We start from the raw sequence: 21702 nt of genomic DNA, 5'->3' as shown, positions 1-21702 counted from the left end.
AATTCCACAGTAGCTATTTCTGTATCGACATTTCGAGTCTATAACAAGACTCATCATCAGGACAAATTCCTATGGGGAAGAACGAGAAATGAAGGGAATAAATACAGAATGGAAGGAATTGGAATGTGAAAGAGCCGACGAATTAAACCTAAAGAATTATTGATAAGTAAGGAGAATTAATAAATAATATATATATTTTTTATTATTAAATTACTTTTATTAATAATTGCTATTATTAGAGATGAAGTTTATTAGTTAACATAAGGGTGAAAATTATTAATATGTTAATTTATTTATTTATTTTTTATTTTTTTAAGTTTGGCAAGACTACATCTTCATCATGTCCAATATATCACCCCAATCAGAGTGGCAATTGAACCAGTGACTTCACATCAAGGAGTGCCTTAACAGAGCACCCAATCACCATCTATCCAAGACTCACTGGACATTAATATGTTAATTATTATTAGTTTTAATTTTTATTAATACTAATTGATAATAAAGTTAATTATAATTATTCATTATTATTAGTATTAGTTATTATTATTATTATTATTATTATTGGTATTAATTACGTAATTAATATTAATAATGAAGTTATTTAATAGTAATAATAATGTTAATAATCATTATTAATAACCTTCTAAGTTAATAATTATTATTATATACCCACTAAGTTAATAATTATTATTATATACCCACTAAGTTAATAATAATAATTATTAATAAAGTTAATAATAGTAAAAATTGTTATTATTTGCATTCATTATTATTATTATTAATCAAAAAGTTACTAGACGTGTATGGTATACTTCGTATGCCTGAATGTGCGTCTACATGAATATATCATAGCCTTTGCTAGAGTCCATAAAAAATTCCTATCATGATGAAGTCTAGTGCCAACCTTTGGATTATGAACACATGCCCTTCTAGTGTTAGCATTGCACGAGTATGGCCATTTATTTTGAGAATGTCTAATCCACTAAGTATAATTGTAAGCTAAATCCCAAAAATCTAATCCATAAGGGTCTCAAACTGTGGACACCAAAAAGAACCCCAAAACCCAGTCTATTCAAATGGGAGAAAATGCTACCACGACTGAAAATAATTATGTGGTGATTTCAAGCCTAAATGACAATATTGAAGTCCTTAAAGACCTAATGAATCTAGATATGGATGTGGAGGATCCCTAGGCCATAGATTCTCCAAAATTAAAGTCCCTATAAACTTCCCATGAAATACCAAATTCGGGAGAGACGCCCATGTTAGAAGTTGTGGAAATAGATGTTGAGGAGGAAGTTGAGACCCTGAGTAACGACGCGAAAATATTGTTAAACCTGATCAAAGAGTGGAACAATAAAGATCCTAGTACCATCCTTGAGCTCTAAAAAGTGCAGTATTAACATATCTATCTCAAACTAAGGGGTCAAATATTTCTTGTCAATGGAGGTCCTGACTCTGCCACCTATATTTTAGGCATTCACGCACATAATGGTGAAGGCAAAGGTATACTGCATAAGAAATTCAAGAAAAGAGGTAGATGGAAAACCACAACTTTGATCTAGGAGGTAGGGGAACACCTAGTGAATATAAGCCAGGTCATAACATTACCAGAGGTGTTTTACTCCTCTAGGAATATTCGTGGCCTTAATAGTTAGGGTAACCAAATATATCTCAGGGAGAAAATAATAAGGAAAACCCCTTTATTTTCATGCTACAAGGAACCAAAATCTCTAGTGAAGAAGTTAAGGAAATTACTTGTAGGTGTTGGAAGGGTTGTGAAGAAATCACTTTGGATGCCAAAAAGAGAACGAGGTGCATAACTATTGTTTGGAAACCCCCTCGAGGTTACATTTCAGGACTAGGTTACATTGTCGTGCATTCTCTTGGGATGGTTTCATTATGTAGGAGAAAAGGAGATGAGTTGTATGATAACTATGTATGGCCCTCATATTCTCATGGAAAAATCAGCCTTCTTGTCAGATATGCATACAATTAGGTTTGTTCATCAAGATGAGTTGTGGGTCATTGGTAGATATTTTAAACTTATTAAATATCTAGAAGGAAAGAAGAGAGGAATCAGAATACTTGACCCTAAGGCATAATAGTTTGGGTAGCTTATCCATGATCTTCAATTAGTTGACCTTAATACCATCAATGGGCATATAGATCCTTGTCATATGTAAGGTAATTAAGAACATATTCGTGGAATACTTTAGAATGGTAGCATAAAAGACCTCTTCCCTACATCAAGATCACTCCCATAGCATACCAACGTGCATATGTCACTACTTTGAAGGGTTGTTGCAAGTTCGTGTAGAGGAAAAAGTAATTTTTGAGTTGCTGCTTCTTTAACGTCTCTAGCACCTGCACCAAATGTGATATGTTTTTCTCCGAGGTAGAATTGTATACCATTATATCATCCAAATGTACAATAACAAATGAATCTAGTAAAGGGGAAAATATATCATTCATTAACCTTATAATCATAGATGGTGCATTGTGTAGGCCAAACAACATGGCTAACCACTCATGCAAATCTTGCTTGGTTTTGAAGGAAGTCTTCCATGTATATTTATCTCTAACTTGAGATTGGTGATATCCAAACTTTAAGTCCAACTTGGTGAATTATTTGGCTTGCTACAACTTATCTAGTAGATCATATATCCTAGGTAGGTGGTACCTATTCTTAAGCGCAATTTTGTTTAACATTGTAATCAATACACATCCACAAAGTCCCATCCTTCTTTGGTACGATGATGATGGGTGGCCCACATGGCGAGGTACTTGGTCAAATGACACCTTGTTCCAATGGTTTTTACAACTGCTTTTCCACCTCAATTGCTTCTATAATAGATTGCTTATATAGCCCCATCTTTGACCATGGGGATTGTGGTAATAGTTGGATCTCATGCTCCACTTCCCTCTTGGTAAGTATCCCTTTAGGCTCCTAGAACACATCCCTACGTGACTTTATCAACTCTTCCAATTGCCATTTTTTTTCTTAGTACACCCCTCCAAGGATGACTTTTCTCTTAGTAACTCTTATACAGACTGATTTTCTCTTTGAAATAGTAAAACATTCTTCTTGCTAGAATTGATCAATTTTGTGACATGGTTGGCACTTACTAGTGAAATTTTGGACTTGCCCTTGCATGCATTGATGGTGAATGATTTTCCTTCATTGGTGAAATGGTACTGGTTGGCTCTTTGCATTAATATTGTGTTCCACATGTACATATAGGGACTCCTAAACAACACTCCACATTCATCAAGGGGGGCTACCTCTAGTTATACTTCATCAATAAAATTAGAATTGATGTTAAATATGATTTTGCATTGTTTGGTTACCTTTATTTTCACATCGTTTTTTATCCATCCCAATGGATTGGGCTCGAATGATCACAAGATCCCAATCCCAATTTTTTAACCAGCTCTATTGTAATGATATTTGCCTGTGATCTTGAGTCAAACAAAGCATTAATATTTTCCTTCTTTACCTATATATTCATATGGAAGAGTTTGGTTTTTTTCTTCTCTTCTTGTTGCTAAAGGCTACTCAAATTCACCTCCTTCTACACGATGTATAAGCAATCTTCTCATCCATGTCTACGATGCTTTCAACTTGGTTGTTTGAATCAGTGGCCATGAAGTTCTTCTTCTTTGCATTTTTTTTGTTCTTCATGCTATGTTATTACAACTTCCAACACTTTTCCTTTGTACAACCATTAATGTTACATTGGTTGTATGTTGGAAATAATAAGACGGGGGGTGAATCAATATTTCTTTACAATTTTAATATTTTTCAATTTAAGATCATTAATAAATCATAACACAAGATGTACAACAAGAAAATAAATTTATTAATTAAAATTATGAGGACTCCAATCCTTTTACAAACAACCAAGCTCCAACTTGTACAATAAAATTCAAAGCTCCAACCTTGGTCTCAATGAGGCTCCAACCTTTTATGAGGACTCTAATCCTCAAAGACAATTTAGGCTCCAACCTAGTTTCCTACAAGGCTCCAACCTTGTATGAGGACTCCAATCTTCTAAGGCTCCAACCATCTCTACTTGTGTCAATCCTTTAAGGTGTCTTCAATACTTCTTCAAGTCTTCCAAAGGGTTCTTCAACAAGGCCTGAAATATGTCAAATAATCCAACAATGCTTCAAATATGTCTCTAATATTGTTCAAAAATATTTAGGAATCTACTTAAGGTTTGTCTCCAATTATCTTCAAGTCTACCGAACAATATTTCCAAGTTTTATTTTCATTTTTTTGTGTCAAATCTACTTCAAGAAATCTCCAAGGTATATTTCAGGAGGTCTCCAAAGTCTGCACCAAAATCTCCAAGATCTGCTATAAATCATATCTTAGGTGATGCTCCAAGTTTTCTCAACAAAAAATCTTCAAAGGCTGCTAAGGACAACAAGAGAGATTTCTCCAAACAATTCCAAAATTGCTTCAAAAATGCTTCCAAAGGTGCTTCAATAAGGGTTAGTTCACATGATTTGATCCATAGGAAATTTGGGCTATATTACAAACTCTTTCTTATTTGAAAATTCAGCCCTGTCCACATAAACGAACCATAAGAATTCATGCTTGTACACAGAGTTAAAACACTTGAATTTGGATCTTACACAAGTTATAAACAACATGATTAAGTTTTCTTGCACAGGGTATGAATACAAAAATTCTCCTTCTCAGAATAGAGATATTCCACATAGATAACTTTTTCTTCCAAGAGTCTTATTCACCTTCGATTTTCTCCTTAACTTGTTTCATATGCACAAAATGTATTTATTATGCTCAGAAAAGTTCTGCTCTAGATTAGATAAACGTGTTTTGATGATCTTATCATCCACATATGAGACTATTTCAACCTTGTTTCGTGAACCAGTGGCCATGATGTTCTCTTTGCATATTTCTTTTTGTTCTTCATGTTAAGCTATGGATGCAACTTCCAACACTTCTCCTATGTATGACCATCAATGTTACAATGTTTGGAATGGTTCCTAAGATCTTTTCATCGGTGTGTTGTGGCTACTGTATATATATCTTTTCCCATTTTCCATTTTTTGTTCCCTTCCTTAGAATTGTCCTAGTGGTCCTTTTGATTCAACCCACTTGATTTTCCTTTCTACTCAACTATGCTCTCCAAGTATTGTGCCTGTATATAAGACTTGACCACTAATCTAGGTTTGAACAACATCACTTACTTTCATAGATGGCTATGTAGACACCCCAGATACTTAAGGAGTATACTTGGGTTCTTTGTGGATATCCATAACATTATGGCCATGTTTCTAAATTATGTAGTGTACTCCTATACAATATGCCCCTAATTCTACCTAAAGTAGTGCCACTAGATCCACTGGTCCTCTACATACTAGATCAAGTAAAATTGTGACTTCATGAGGGTTTTCAAGTTCTCCCACTTAGTCATTGTAGGATCTCCCTCCAACCTCAAGGTCTTTGTGTGGCTTTCCCACTAGGTTGGGGCATGGCCCTCTAATTTTAATTGAGAAAATGAAATCTTCTATTGTTCCTCTATATGAAAAACACTAAAATAAACTTCTAATTACTGCAACTAGTGATTTATCTTTAGAAGGTCGATCTTACCTTCACACAACTTGTGTCAACATTTGATTCCATTTTGATTAGGGACTATGAAGGGATCATGGCACTAGAGTTGGGTTGATCCTTTTTGGGTTCCTTCTTAGATTCCCTCTCTAGTTCTTCATAATCTACCAATTTCCCATCTGATCTGGCCTCCAAGTTAGGACCTTCATCTTCTCTAAATAACCCAACATTATTGGTTAGGGCCACCATGACGAGGCTCACATTATGGCTTATATCTATGACTTATACTTCTAGCTATACAAACCTCTCCTCTATAGGATCATGAGGGCTATTCATAAATCCATCAATCATGGTTGGGGTTTTGTGACTTTAAGTTAACTGATATAATCCCCTACAAATCTCAACAATATACCCAAAGAATCTGTATTTGATACCAATATGATCCATAAACTTTCGTGGATATTACACTAGACAATTCCTCACAATATACCTAATAAATTCTATTAGAAAATATAAAATATACACTACGAGGGTTTATTACTCAGATTTTTGGATCTATTAATTACTATATATTACATACGCATTCAAATTATAATTATGTAGAAAATAAAGAATAGTGAAATAAAAATCAAAAACCAAAAATTAACACAATATATAACCTAGGAAACTCTTTCAAGAGAATACCCACCTAGAAGGCAAGGTTGCTTTCCTCTCTTTCTCTGAATGGAAAATGGATGCAAGTACAAAGAAGTGAAGTATGTGGCTTGTGGGCTACTACAATGCACAATCCCTCTCTATTTTCTCTTTTTCTATCCACTCTTGGCTACTCTACTCATCTATGGAACAAAATGCACTTGAATAGAATGGAAGCCCCTTTCCTCGTAGTGGTCTGGTTATAACAAAACTCAATAGCCTACTAGTGGTTAAGTTAGACTCCTTCAACTCTTAAATAGAGTTAAAATATGGCTTTTCTAGAGTATTATTCATCATGATTATGTGGCTAGCCCCTTTTCCATCAATAATGGGCGCTAATATGGGATCCTATCAAAATATGGTGGTCAAAATAGGAAGATCAACTTTTGAGTGATATAAATTTTGCATACAAACCCCAATTGAGGTTATTCATATGTTGTTGGAAAGGTATTTGTGCGTAGAATAACACAAAAAAGAACAAAACTTAAGAAACAAATTTTACCCTAAAGAAAATTTGTTTGATGCCTCAAACTACTAGAAGGTTTCAAACCCTGATTTTCCAAATTGGTTTTCGTTAGTAAAATGGTCCTGTGAGTTTATTCCTCCACTTTTTCCACTATGAAAACTTCAATACAGTTGACAAATAATATAATTATCCAATCTGAATCAACATCACTTAGGAAAATTGCATGTCAACAAACTTATTTGCATTTCTAAGTAAAAATCATTAGATACATCAGCAAGAAGAATTACAACATTCTCCTAGATTCCCTCATATGAAAATCCAAGCATTCTTACGACAAATTGAAAAACTTTCACTGGTGAAAATTCAACCATTAGCTATCTATTTGACTTCAATTTTGACCATCGAAATTGATCTACATCCATATTAGAAATAGGTCCATCAACTTCAACCAAAGAAAGATTATAACCTAATTCAAAATAAATTGAACTAAACTAATAGGACAAGGAACATCAATTATGTGCATAGAATAACACCAAGATGTTAGGATGTCAATGTTTCCTCGACTTATGAGAAATGTTTGACATATATCTAGAAGTGTTATCCATGTAGTCATAGGAAATAATCAAATTTGAAGTGTTACTAGTAATTTTAAGGTGAATGGTATATATTTACTCAACCCTTCAACCCTTCCATGATGACATTTTGAAAAAATGGTTGTACTTCAATTCATAAGAGTAAACTAGGTGCACTTCGTAATCGGTATAAAGATATTTTGTACTTTCAAATATAATGTCTTGATGAATTACAAATATATTAATAATAATAGTAAAATTATAAACATTAAGCCACATTTTCTTGAGAGAAATTTCAAAGTGTTAAAATGACAATATAAAATTTTAACCACAATCATAAAATCAAATATTTTTGTATACACCTTTGTAATAGAGGGTGTAATCTATATATCCATATGATACATGAACACTACATCTTATATTTAAATTTTCAGCATACCCAAGTCTCCTTAACCATTGTAGTCATGTTTATTCTAGTTCTTATTATGAAATACAAAATTGCTGTAATTCCCGAGGGCTTCATTGAAGGATGATAATTTTACAAAATATGATAAAAGCAATGAAGAGATGTTACTTGTTTTATAAGCCTCTAGGAACATGGGAATCTTGTGTGACTCTATGCATTGATTATTATTTAGGATATGATGTTTATAATATGGAGCTTCTCAGGATCCATAGAAACACAAAATTAAAGAAAATTAGTTATTAAGAACACCTAGTATGTTATTTTTATTGAGGATATTGATTGTTCACTTATCTCACATACCATGGAAAAATGCATGAAAGGGTGTAATGGTAGAGCTTGATCCCCAACACATAAGTTTGATGGTTATAAAGTTAACTTCTCCCTAGCTTTCTTAGGAATCCCACTAAAACTTCAAAAATGGTGTTCCTAACATTAATGCTACAAAGAATGCATGTCCTTGATCTTGTGACGAGGCAAGGGAAAAGATAGCTATGGAGCAGTACTGATGTCAATGATGCTTGAAACAAGGAGAATAGTGAAAGAGTGTGATAGATAAAGATGCGTAGAATTGAGAAAAAGATGCTTGAATCATGATCATTATGGATAACAAGGGAGTGAGAATTTGATGATGTTATAAATTAAATGAATAGAATCAAAAGTCTTATTGTTGTAATCTGAAATTCATTTTGTATGAGTTCAATCTATACATAATTAATAACATACACATTAAAAAAAGTCACCAAGCTTAATACATATTATATCCCAAACATAATTATTAAATAGTTTTATGTGGAAAAAAACACTTCTCAAGAAAATTAAACAAAAAACCCTATATATTATCTTTATGATGACCTAGAATCTGTCAAAGATTGGTGAATCATTGAGCATGGAAAATTTTAGAGGTTAAATTTTATACATATGCTAATTTTCCATGTTCCCCTAAAAAGATTTATCAATTTCCATTTTTTTCCTAAAAATTATTTATTCAAATTTTACTTTAAAAATCATCAACATTTTATAAAACCTTATATAAAATTATTCGAAATTCAACATTTTTTATTAAAATAACTCTCCATCTTTAGAATTTTCCATTTATTGTGATATTTATATTTAATTTTCAATTATGTATTTTATTTCCATTATCTATTATGTTAATAGAGATAGCATGAATTGTGCACTAAATTATTGAAAGCCTACCCATGTATACTGAAATAATAATCAAGTTAGATAGCAGAATTATAACCATATCATGTGTTTTAAGCAGCAACTCATATCATTATGTTCGGCCTGGAGTATGCCGTAAAACTGCTTCTGCTTGGCTAAGAGCTCGTCTTCCTCGGACGTAAGGAAACAGGTTAACGGCCCAAGACCCAGAGGCATCTGGCAGGAGTGAAAGCCTGCTCCCTTACGGACCACCAGCGGGTTATTACAGGTGGCGTGGTTTTCCTTGATAACAGTGATGAGTCAAACCGACATTCGCGGATAGCAGCCAGAGATGGCTGTCCTCACTGTTGGTTTGACACCTGAGTTTGATAGGTTTTGCCACCTTCGGAAAAAAAAAAAAAACTCATATCATTATGAAACATGATGTTAAATACTATATGGAAAATGTGAACCTGAAAAATGATAGATCTACGATTTATACATTTGCATCTGTCAAATACCAATCTACGATGGATTTACGAACCGTATGGGTCATAGATTTGAATTCACAATTCTGTCGATTTGAATGGTAAGCAGCAGCAACAACATTGTGGGAGGAATGGTGCATTGGAAACATTATAACAATGCTTATTCAAGACAACAATATGTTTTAATGTTATTGCGAAGTATGTTTTAGAAAACAAATTAATACCTCTATTCTATTTGCATAATTGAGTTAGAAGAAGTTGATTATATATATATATGAATGAAAATGTTGCAAGGAGAAGAGGATGATTATATATTTGAAAATATTGCAAGGAAGGAGCTTTGTGTAAGAGGGGAAAAAAGCATTGAAATTTTTTTTTGAGTTGGTTGTTTGTGATCGATATAATTGTTGGTTTTCTTTTATTTTACTAGAATTAAAATATTATTAATATTAAAACATAATGTATTGAGAAAATAATTAGATTGCGTCATGCATTTAAATAAACGAAGAGTTTGCTGATCTGCCCTACGGGAAATCAAGAGAGCCATACTTCTCGACATGTGTCACTCTGTTTTTAAAATTGTCGAACCTATTCGCTTTGACTTCAACCTTCGTAAATAGGAGAAAAAATATGATTTTTTAAATACGAATGATATTAGAAATTAATTTTTCACTGGAAAAATGAGATATTAAATATAAAAAAATTAAATTTATTAAACATATAAATAAAAATAATATAAAATTTTTAATAGGATAAATTTTTAAATAGGTCTGAAAATGCTCACCGTGCACAAGAAAATTGAAATACGAATGATATTAGAAATTAATTTTTCACTGCAAAAATGAGATATTAAATATAAAAACATTAAATTTATTAAACATATAAATAAAAATAATATAAAATATTTATTAGGATAAATTTTTAAATATGTTTGGAAATGCTCACCGTGCACAAGAAAAGTGATAGGTCACTGCTGTAGCAAGTGTATTATTTATTTATAGCATAATTTAGATGAAATAGTTTTTTTCACAAAAATTCATTAAAATTTGAGAATATAATTTTAATATATTTAATTATTTAAAATATATTTTTGAATGCATAAATAAATTTAATGCTCTGAAAAACCATAGAACATTAAAATTATACCAATTATATCATTTAAATTCAAATTTTTATAATTTAAATTCAAATTTTTAAAAATCTCATTAAATTTTGATTAAAATTAACTCGAAAACATATCATAAAAAAATCATTTCACACGTTTCCCTATAAATTAACCAACGCCTTTATTTATTGATTTCGGTACATGGATTGTTAAAAATCCTCAGCGCACACATATTAAATGGATGGACGGCTCATAGAGATGCAATGGTAGCAGTTGAACTGGTCTTCCGACATCATGCGTCCCATGTATCAGACGTTGCATACATAGATTTTACAAATAACCACAAATCAAATTCAATTCACTGATAAACGTAATTTCTAAACCCAAAACGAAATTAATAGCGAATGAATGAAAGAAACGTTTAGGAATTATTAATTAAAACACTACAACGTACCTGTGCGCGAGAAAGCCCAATCGGCGGTATCTTGCACATCGTTCCAGAAGAAATGGCCCAACAGCCCTCTCTGTTTAGCAAACACCACCTTCTTGGCAACGGACTGGTCGTTATCGTAGCCAATCCAGTCGAGTCCTGCGTAACAGTAAGCTGAAACGAAGGTGTTGTCGAACACTTTCGTGGTCGCATTCTGTCCAATGAAGTCCCGAATATCAGAGTAGGTAATGGAGCCATTTTTTTATACCTGTACCGCTAGCTAGGGCGCCGATTCCCACCTTCCCTGCGTTCTGGAGTTTCCACGAGTGCCCACAGAGGGGCATTCCCATGACCACTTTGCTGGAAGATAAACCGGCATCCAGCCATGATTGGACTCCAAAGTTTGTGCTGGTATCAGAATCGGGATTGTAGAGGGCCACGGGTGCGCTAGTCTAATCCGACTGCGCAAAATCGTAGGCCATTATGTTAACCCAGTCAAGATTGTCCCCTGCAGAGGGGTATTCTCTAACGTCGCCCCACGCGAAGAATTTGTGAGAGAAATAGAGGGCCGCTGTGAGGAGCAAGGTGTCACGCCCCCAAGCCGGTGGTAGTCTTTCAACCGCTCTTAGCGAGGTGCGACACCACCGAACACTTTCTTTTTACCAATACTTATGTTAGTGGACTACGCCTAACCACTTACTCCTACTTAATTTGTGTTTAGCAAACAAGTATTACTATGTTATCATTTATACCAATGAACACCCATACACATTCATTAACATCAGCAATTATAAATGAGAACACAATTGCACAATATAAAGGGAGGGGAAACTCCCACAACAATGAGTCTGCTCGAATAATATATTATACAATCTTTACAAGTTACAAGCTTTACAAGTATACTTGGAAACTCCAAGTTTCATACTTAGCCAATTTTACAATCTTCGGCAAACTCGGTTGCCCAGCTCGTCGGCACCTCCGCATGGTCGCCGCACGACTCACCAACCCTTCGTTCACCTCGTCGCATGATTTTGTTGTTTTCCCACCTTGAGTGCGCCTCCAAGTCGCCACACACGGGCGCTTCTCCCCGAGACACACCTCCGTTCACAATATCAACACTTCACCAAGTCACCGTGCACACTTGCACGCTGGGCGGGCGCTCACCCGAGTCGCCAAGACACCCGCGCCAAGTCGTCGCACAAACCGGGCGCTCACCAACGTTTCACCGTTGGGCGCTCTACACATCAACCCGGGCGCCACACACCCGTGCACGCCCTCAACCAACCGTCGGGCGCTCCTGCCCGCACCCTTCACCCACAACCGAGTTAAGCGTTCCTTCACCGTGCAACCAAGCCCAAGAATGGGCACATCCAAATTTGCGCCTTCCTTTCCTTAGTTCTGCGCACTAGAACTGCGCCTTAACTCCTTGAGCAAAGATGTTGAGCGAGTGATTGATTGTTGAAATGCCATCCACGCACTTGCAATATATACCAAAGTCAGGGCGAAGTCTGGCTGCCCAGCCGACTTGCCCAACGCCCTCATGCCATCGCAAAAGCCACCTAAATATCAAGTCGGCCCCTCATCAAATGTTGGTCGGCCTCCATATGTTTACACCACGTCTCCATGCGTATAAACTCCAGCTCGCCCTCCTTATGCCTTTGCATTATTCCCCAATGCCTTCGCACAAGTCTGAGCTTGCACATATGTTGTTCGAACGACCTTCCACCTGCAGTCGCACTCTGCCCGGTCGCGGTCGTTCATCGGCGGAATCGCAGGTCGTTACATCCTCCTCCACCTGAAATCGTTGTCGTCCTCGACAACATACCATCCTGGTAGCCATCCACCAAGATCATCATCAATGTTTGTCTCATCCTCGATCCATGATGTCAACTCCTCCACATACTGCAAACATCCCTACAACATATGTAGAACTCCCATCTCCATCATGTGTCATCCTCACCCTGTGAACTATCATCCTTCTTGCCTTCCTGATGCCAGCGTCTCTCCGTGCACTTCCGGACCTCATGTTTGAACTAGTTGGGTAGCTAATCCAACTGTCACACTCAAGCCATGAGAGTGAACATCCTTATGCCTTCACCAGTCTATCTCGGATTCTGCCACATCTCGGACTCACCAAGAATCTCACCCATGTTCAGGTCCATGGAAACTCCATCTCATTTGCAACATGTCATGATGCTTGATGCCAAGCCATCCCTGCATCATCTGTCATACTTGCTCAACCTGCTTTAAGGACTCACTGCCATGAGCAGCTAACAATGAGCCCCATCTTCTTGTCATCTAAGAAACACATATTTCATTAAACTTAGAAAAAACTTATTCTAAGGACTTTTCTAGAATTGAGTTTTTTAGTTATTTTGGAATTCTAAATCCACTATTTAATTCCAAATTTAGTGAAATTTAGTGAAAGAAGATGTGGAGGGAGTAGAGCCTGAAGGCTCACCCTCACTAATCATCTCAATCCATCTGTCAGGATCTTCTATCTCCATCCTTTGTAGATAAGTGAACCGATCCTCCTCCCGGACATTCAGCCTCACATATGCCTCCTCCTCATCATCATCATCCTCGACCACTTCTAGCTTTCTTGAAAAATCCAAGATACTATCTGAAAGTGTCCTGATGACCGATGATTGCTCGGTAAGCTTAGTCCCAACTGTAGACAACCGCTTACTCATATCTTCCATCCGCTTCTCATCCTCCATTTGCATCACTGCCAACTTACAATCAGGCCTTGTCACTCCAATGGTTGGTACACCAATGGGTACATCTTCCCTTCCATCGTAAATGTACAGCTTCCTCAAATGTGGAACAATCATAGCATCAAACTGTTTCATGAATTCCATTCCTAGCACGGCCTCATAGTAATCAATCTGCACTATAGTGAAGTCGACCTTCCCTGTCCGCTCACCAAGTGTCGTGTCCACCTTTTCAGCTACACCAAGAACATTATCAGGAAAAGAATTGACTGTCTTCATTTGTGCCTTCACCGGTACAAATTTCAGCCCAATTCTTCTCGCAGTATCTTCACCCATGAAGTTGTGAGAAGCCCCACTATCCACCATAGTGAGTATATCAGCACCCCCAACCTTCATCTGAACATACTCCAAACTGTTCCTCTCAGGATCCCTCTGAGAGACCACCTCTGTAGCAGCAGCAGCACCAAGTATCTGCATCATCCCCACAGAAGCTTCTTCATTCTTCGCATTAGATTGTGCAATCGCAGCCACTTTCGGTTTAGAAGGACAATTCTTCACCGTATGTGGTCCAGCACATATCCAACACTTCAAGGCCTTCTTTGTCTTTGAATTATCATCCGATTTCGAAGCATCCTCTTTCTTATTCTCTTTCGGCTTATCGGACTTCTTCTTCCTATCATCAGAAGTCTCATCATAATGCTCCACCAACCTGTCCACAGCAGCAAAAGCTTCCTCAAGTGTTATAATCCTCTACCTCTTCACTTCATTGCGTGCCCAAGGCTTCAACCCAATAATGAAATTGAACATCTTGTCCCTCTCCGCCATGTCAGGAAGTTCCAGAACCGCACTTGCAAACTCCTGCTGATATGTCTAAAGGTTCCCGGTCTGCTTTATGAACTTAATTTTCATCCTTGCTTCCCATGTTTCATCCTGAGGACTGAAATGGGTCTGCAAAGCTTTCTTCATCTCATCCCACGAAGTAATGTCACCAACACTGCCATTGGCAATCTGATCCATCCTCCTTCGCCACCACATCTTAGCATCCTTCGTTAAGAACTGAGCAACTACCTTGACTTTCATCTCATCATCAGATAGACCCAATCGTTCCAAGTATTGCTCCATGTCCCATAGAAATTTGCCAAGAGTCTTTGTACTCCTTGTACCATCGTAAGATTCCAGTTCCTTGACTTTCACATGAGGCACTCCTCCACCTGAGTTATGCCTCACGACCTTCTTCAACACCGCGATCTCATCTCTGGCTCCGACAAGAGACTTTCGCAAGCCCACGATCTCTGCAAGACCTTGGTCTCTTGCCTCTTCAACCTCCTTGACCCTTACTTCAAGTTGTGTACACATAAGATCAGTGTACTCGTGTTGAGTCCAGAGTTCCTCGAGCTCTTCCCTCATCTTCGAATTGGCCTCTTGATCCCTCTTGATCAAATCCATCTTCTTATTCCAAGAAGCTTCCAAGTCCTCCATCTTCTCCAACACTTTTTCCATAAGTGCCATAGTAGCATCCTTCACACTGTGACTAGACCCAGCCTGAGATTCAACTGCCATTGCTAACAGCTTCCTTCTTCTTTGCGATCTAGTTTCGACCATCCAATAGCTTCACCAAGATGCCTACAACTTGAACTAGCTCTTATTCCACTTATATGTGAAACAACTTCCTTCACCTGCAAGTACCTACGTCATTGTCACCAACTGTCACGCTTCTTCAACCCTAAATCAGCTTCAATATCTTCACTTCATCATGAGCAACCCTGCACTGATACCACCTGTCATGATAGTGCAATGGGATCAGCACTTCATCGTCAACCCGGTCATCAGCTAGCTATTATACCACCTTCACTTCAGTGGAGGTGTGTAGCAGCTTCAAACTTCAATGCCTGAATCAGCTGCTCCGATACCAACTGTCACGCCCCCAAGCCGGCGGTAGTCTTTCAACTGCTCTTAGCGAGGTGCGGCACCACCGAACACTTTCTTTTTACCAATACTTATGTTCGTGGACTACGCCTAACCACTTACTCCTACTTAGTTTGTGTTTCGCAACCAAGTATTATTATGTTATCCTTTATACCAATGAACACCCATACACATTCATTAACATCAACAATTATAAACGAGAACACAATTGCACAATATAAAGGGAGGGGCAACTCCCTGAACAATGAGTCTGCCCGAATAATATATTATACAATCTTTTACAAGTTACAAGCTTTACAAGTATACTTGGAAACTCCAAGTTTCATACTTAGAAACTCCAAGTTTCATACTTAGCCAATTTTACAATCTTCGGCAAACTTGGTTGCCTAGCTCGTCGGCGCCTCTGCATAGTCGCCGCACGACTCACCAACCCTTCGTTCACCTTGTCGCACGATCATGTTGTTTGCCCAACTTGGGCGCGCCTCTAAGTCGCCACACACGGGCGCCTCTCCCCGAGACACCTCCGTTCACAATATCATCACTTCACCAAGTCACCGTGCACACTTGCACGCTGGGTGGGCGCTCACCCGAGTCGCCAAGACACCCGCACCAAGTCGTCGCACAAACCGGGCGCTCACCAAAGTTTCACTGTTGGGCACTCTACACATCAACCCAGGCGCCACACACCCGTGCACATCCTCAACCAACCATCGGGCGCTCCTGCCCGCACCCTCCACCCACAACTGAGTTAAGCATTCCTTTACTGTGCAACCAAGCCCAAGAATGGGCGCATCCAAATCTGCACCTTCCTTTCCTTAGTTCTGCGCACTAGAACTGCGCCTTAACTGCTTGAGCGAAGATGTTGAGCGAGTGATCGATTGTTGAAATGCCATGCACGCACTTGCAATATATACCAAAGTCAGGGCGAAGTCTGGTTGCCCAGTCGACTTCCCCAACGCCCTCACGCCATCACAAAGGCCACCTAAATATCAAGTCGGCCCCTCATCAAATGTTGATCGGCCTCCATATATTTACACCATGTCTCCATGCGTATAAACTCTAGTTCGCCCTCCTTACGCCTTTGCATTATTCTCCAATGCCTTCGCACAATTCTGAGCTCGCACATATGCTGTTCGAATGACCTTCCACCCGCAGTCGCTCTCTGCCTGGGCGCAGTCTTTCATCAACGAAATTGCAGGTCGTTACACAAGGGGTCATTGCCCGTGTCTTGATCCTCTACTTGTATGGCAGATATCCACTCAGACAATGGTTGCCCCAAGTTATTCATTTCCGCCGTATCCTGCGGATACTCCCTGTATGGACCTGCAGTCCGTGCGACAGGCAGGGCAACTCCACCGTGCGAAGGATGTGCGAAATGTGAATTGAATGAGCCAAAGGCGAGTTTATACGATGTTGGGCGAGTTGAGAGGGCGGTCCCACGAGTTGGGCGGGCCGACTCTCCAGTCGGGCAAAGGCAACATGTTGAACGAGTCGGTTTGGGCGTTGGGCGTGGGTCGGTCGGGTGACATAACCTGCCACCCGCCCGTGTATATTAGTGGACGGTTTGTGGAGGCAAATCATCATTCGATCATCACGAGTTCGGTCAAGGAGTTCTTCAGTGCGTGGATGAGCCCGCACGACGAGCGGAACTTGGGTGAAAAACTCATGCAGAAAAGTTGGGCGAAAAACTCAAGTGAGAAACTTGGGCGAAAAACTCGTGCAGAAAACTCAAGCAAAAAACTTGTGCAAGAAACTCATGCAAAAAAACTCGGGCGAGGTTGTCATGCAGAACTCGGGCGAGGTCGTTCAGGCAAGACTCGGGCGAGGTCGTTCAGGCAGAACTGAGGCGAGGTTGTTTAGGCAGGACTCGAGCTAGGTTGTTCAGGCAGAACTCGGGCGAGGTCGTCGGGTAGGAAACTCGAGCGAGGTCGTTCAGGCGACCCGGGTGAGGTCATTCGGGCGACCCAGGTGAAATCGTGTGGCGACCTGGGTGAGGTCGTTCGGGAGAACCGGGTGAAGACGTGTGGCGACTCGGGTGAAGTCGTGTGGTGATTCGGCTGAACGAGTTTAGGTGAACGGGTGGACGTGCGAACAGGTGAGGGCGCGCGAAGGGTGGACGTGGAGAACTGGCTAAGTGCCTAGCATGACTCATGGACAGATTGAAGGGCACACACTTGGGTATGATTATGCTTGGGTGGACTTCTCATGGCCGAGACCAAGAGCAAGTCTTGGTGGAACCTTCGGTGGGGGAGCTATGATGGAAGGGACTTGTGATGATGATATGGTTGGGTGACCGAGTTCACTAGATTGAATATGCAGACTTGGATGGGACGACTGATTGTTGTGATGGGTCTACTTGGTTGGACTACATGGGCAACTTAGTCATGGACATTAGGTTGGAGACATGGAGCATGACCGTCTTATGCAAGGACATGACGTAGGAGCACTTGTAGAGGTGTCACTTATGGGCATCCAATGCAAGGATGTTGTGCAGGTGGATTCGCTGGTGTGACATGGAGATGTTTTACTTATGAGCCGATGGAGAGGTTGTGCACTCTTGTACAACAAGGCCATGGACATGGATGGAGTTGTGAGCAGACTATGGAGCATTCGTACTACATGGAGAGCTGAGGCATCTTGCAGAGACCTTTGGGCCGAGACTTGTATGCTTGCTGAGATGTTGGTTGGAGATGACTCATGGAGCTCACGATGACATGAGGTTGTGACTTTTGGGGACTTCATATAAGGTGGACTTGGACGATCTGAAGCATTGAAGAGCCGAGGTCAGAGACTTTGATGCAGAATGGGATGCATACTTCCGGGTACACGTATGGGTGTGGCTTGGAAGAGTGACTTGATGTGGAGGGTCGATATGAGACACTTTGGAGTGATGGAGTTACAATGATGATGCCTTGGTGGCAACACTTGGGCATGGGTTGAGCCGAGACTTAACCACTTTTGACACATGGGAGCTGATTGATCTATGATCATGGGCAGCACATGGATAGATGAGACAAGTGTATACTTGTTTCTATGGCAGACTTGAGGGATGGCACATTACAGATATGATGGAGGTTGCTTCATGGACCTGGATGTGGCACATCGAGAGTCGGGAGATGATCTCTTCCTTTGAGGAGATGGATGTTTTGCAGATGGATGATCATGTTGGATAGAAAACATCATGGACAACATGTTGTAGATGAGATGGACATTACTTCATGGAACTGAGCATGGCTTATTTGTATGGAAATGGATTCTTGATCGCGCTGAGGATGTGACAGGATGTTCTGAGAAACGACTGATGATGGCATGTGGATGGACATTCTCATGGTTTGGGCGTGACAGTTGGATTAGCTACCCAACTAGTTCAAACATGGGGGCTAGCAGTGTACAGAGATGTGTTAGCATTTGTTGGAGTATCATCGCAGCAGTTCACACGAGGACGATATATGATGAGGTCGACACGAGATGTTGCAGGAAGCATGTCTCTTGAGATGGAGGGGCCAACCTTCCACGATGGGGAGCAGCATGTGGAGATTGTGATAGGGTGGTTGATGGTCATGGATTGAGATGATTTCCGATATATGACATATCGATGGGGTGTATACCTTGGTATGGTGATCTTGGTGACAGGTGGTTGCGGGATGAGATATTTTTGAGGACGACAATGATTTCAAGTGGGAGAGGATGTATGGACCTACGGTCTGTGCGACGGGCAGGGCGACTCCACTGTGCAAAGGACGCGCGAAATGCGAATTGAATGAGCCAAGGGCGAGTTTATACGATGTTGGACGAGTTGAGAGGGCAGTCCCACGAGTTGGGCGGGCCGAACCTCCACTCGAGCGAAGGCAACATGTTCAACGAGTCGGCTTGGGTGTTGGGCGTGGGTCGGCCGGGTGACATAACCCACCACCTGCCCGTATATATTAGTGGATGGTTTGTGGAGGCAAATCATCATTCAATCATCACGAGTTCGGTCAAGGAGTTTTGCAATGCATGGATGAGCCCGCACGATGGGCGGAACTCGGGTGAAAAACTTGTGCAGAAAATTCGAGTGAAAAACTCGAGTGAGAAACTCAGGTGAAAAACTCGTGCAAAAAAATCGGGTGAAATACTCGTGCAGAAAACTCAGGCGAAAAACTCGTGTAGGAAACTTGTGCAAAAAACTCGGGTGAGGTCGTCGGGTACAACTCAAGCGAGGTCGTTCAGGCAGGACTCGGGCGAGGTCGTTTAGGCAGAACTCGGGCGAGGTCGTCGGGCAGGAAACTCGGGCAAGGTCGTTCGGGTGACCCAGGTGATGTCGTTCGGGCGACTTAGGTGAAGTCGTTCAGGTGACCCAGGTGATGTCGTTCGGGCGACCCGGGTGAAGTCGTTCAGGCGACTCGGGTGAAGTCGTGTGGCGACTCGGGTGAGGTCGTTCGGGCGAACTGAGTGAAGTCGTGTGGCGACCCGGGTGAAGTCGTGTGGTGACTCGGGTGAAGTTGTTCGGGTGAACAAGTTTGGGTGAACGGGTGAACAGGTGGACGTGCGAACGGGAGGTCGGGTAAGGGCGCACCGTGCACGCCCAAACGAAGAATCGTGCAGACGGGCGACTTGGGTAAGGCACGCCGTGCACGACGAAACGGTGGAAATGGTGAAGTGTTAAGGTTGTGAACAAAGGTGTGACTCATGCGGGGACGCCCGTGTGTGGCGACTTGGTTACAACGAGGCGCGCCCAAGTTGGGCAAACAACACGATCGTGCGACGAGGTGAACGAAGGGTTGGTGAGTCGTGCGGCGATCGTGCGGAGGCACCGACAAGCTGGGCAACCAAGTTTGCTGAAGTTGGAAATTTGGCTAAGTGTAAATTTTGGGTTTCCCAAGATTTAACTTGTACTTATGAAAGAAGATTATATATATTGATTTGGGCAGACTCATATTGCAGGGAGTTGCCCCTCCCTTTATATTGTTGTGCATTTCTATTGTATAATGTTGTTTATGTGAATGTTATAGGGTTTCACTGTATAAAGGACAAAGATAATACTTGGTAATGAAAAAATAAACTAAGTATGGAATGTTAGGTGTAGTCTACAATCATAAGTATTGGTGAAAAGAAAACAGTTGGTAGTGCCGCACCTTGCTATAGTGCGGTTAGAAGAGTACCGCCAGTATAGGGGCGTGACACTCCCAGTCGAGGTCGAGGCCGTGGAAGGAATAGTTTTTGGCGAGAGCTATGGACGAATCTATGAACGCTTTTCTTGATGACGCGTCGGCCGCCATTTTGGTGAACTTGGTGTGGATGGTGTCATTTCCTCATCCTCCGATGGAAAGCAGTGTCTTCACCGATGGATTGTTGGTCTGCACTTGGGGTGTGAATTGTTGGATGCTCTGCTGATTCTCCACACTCACACCCACCTCGAACGTCTGGTCGTCAACATCTACGAAGGCGTAGTAGAGATGAGTATAGAGGGACGCGTTGATTTGTGAGGGAGGGAAGTAGGATTAGTTGTAGGCAGGCCAGTACCCGCCCTTTAAAGCTAAGGCCATGTACGGTGAAATGACGCAAAGGAAAGTAAAGGCAACTCCAATTATGTTAAGCAGACAATCCAATGCAACCATGATTTGAATTGAAACTGGAAATTGATATAGGCAATGAGCAATTGGTGCAAGATTTGAGGTAGGTTACTAGTAAATATATATAGAATTGAGTTATCATATGTCTAGTTCATAATCATAAACAAAGTCTTCTACGGCGGCTCGGCGTCTTGGCTAAAATAAGATATTTATTGAAAACAAGGAGGTCATCCTATGCGGGAATGCCGTATGGATAACATGGATTTTACCCCCCGAACATGCCTGCGCTTTCGAGTCAGGGGAGGGGAACGCACCAAAGTCAACTGTCGCAGCTACGATAAGAGTCATCTATAAGTGAGATTTTTTAGAAATATTTTGGTAATTTATAAGTGAGCTTTTATAGAAAGTGAGGTGTTTTTTGTTTTTCTGATAGAAAGTGAGGTGTTTTTTGTTTTTCTGTTTTTAAATGTAATTGGTTGATTTATAGAAATTATAAGTTTGATGAGTGAATTTTTCAAATCAAAATATTTTGAGAGTTGATGGTGAATCCATATATACTA

The 21702-nt window shown here is 40.1% G+C and overlaps 1 pseudogene; it reads right to left on the bottom strand.

Annotated features, from left to right (window-relative positions):
- Nucleotides 1-10812: 10812 nt before the first annotated feature.
- On the bottom strand, nucleotides 10813-21187 carry LOC149141467 (class V chitinase-like; annotated as a pseudogene).
- Between the last annotated feature and the right edge of the window lie 515 nt (nucleotides 21188-21702).

Source organism: Pinus tabuliformis, chromosome X, assembly GCF_031772625.1.
Source record: "Pinus tabuliformis cultivar Carrire ecotype Pingquan chromosome X, CPIR1, whole genome shotgun sequence".
In the NCBI taxonomy this organism is placed as follows: domain Eukaryota; kingdom Viridiplantae; phylum Streptophyta; class Pinopsida; order Pinales; family Pinaceae; genus Pinus; species Pinus tabuliformis.
This window is presented reverse-complemented; position numbering and strand designations above follow the sequence as displayed.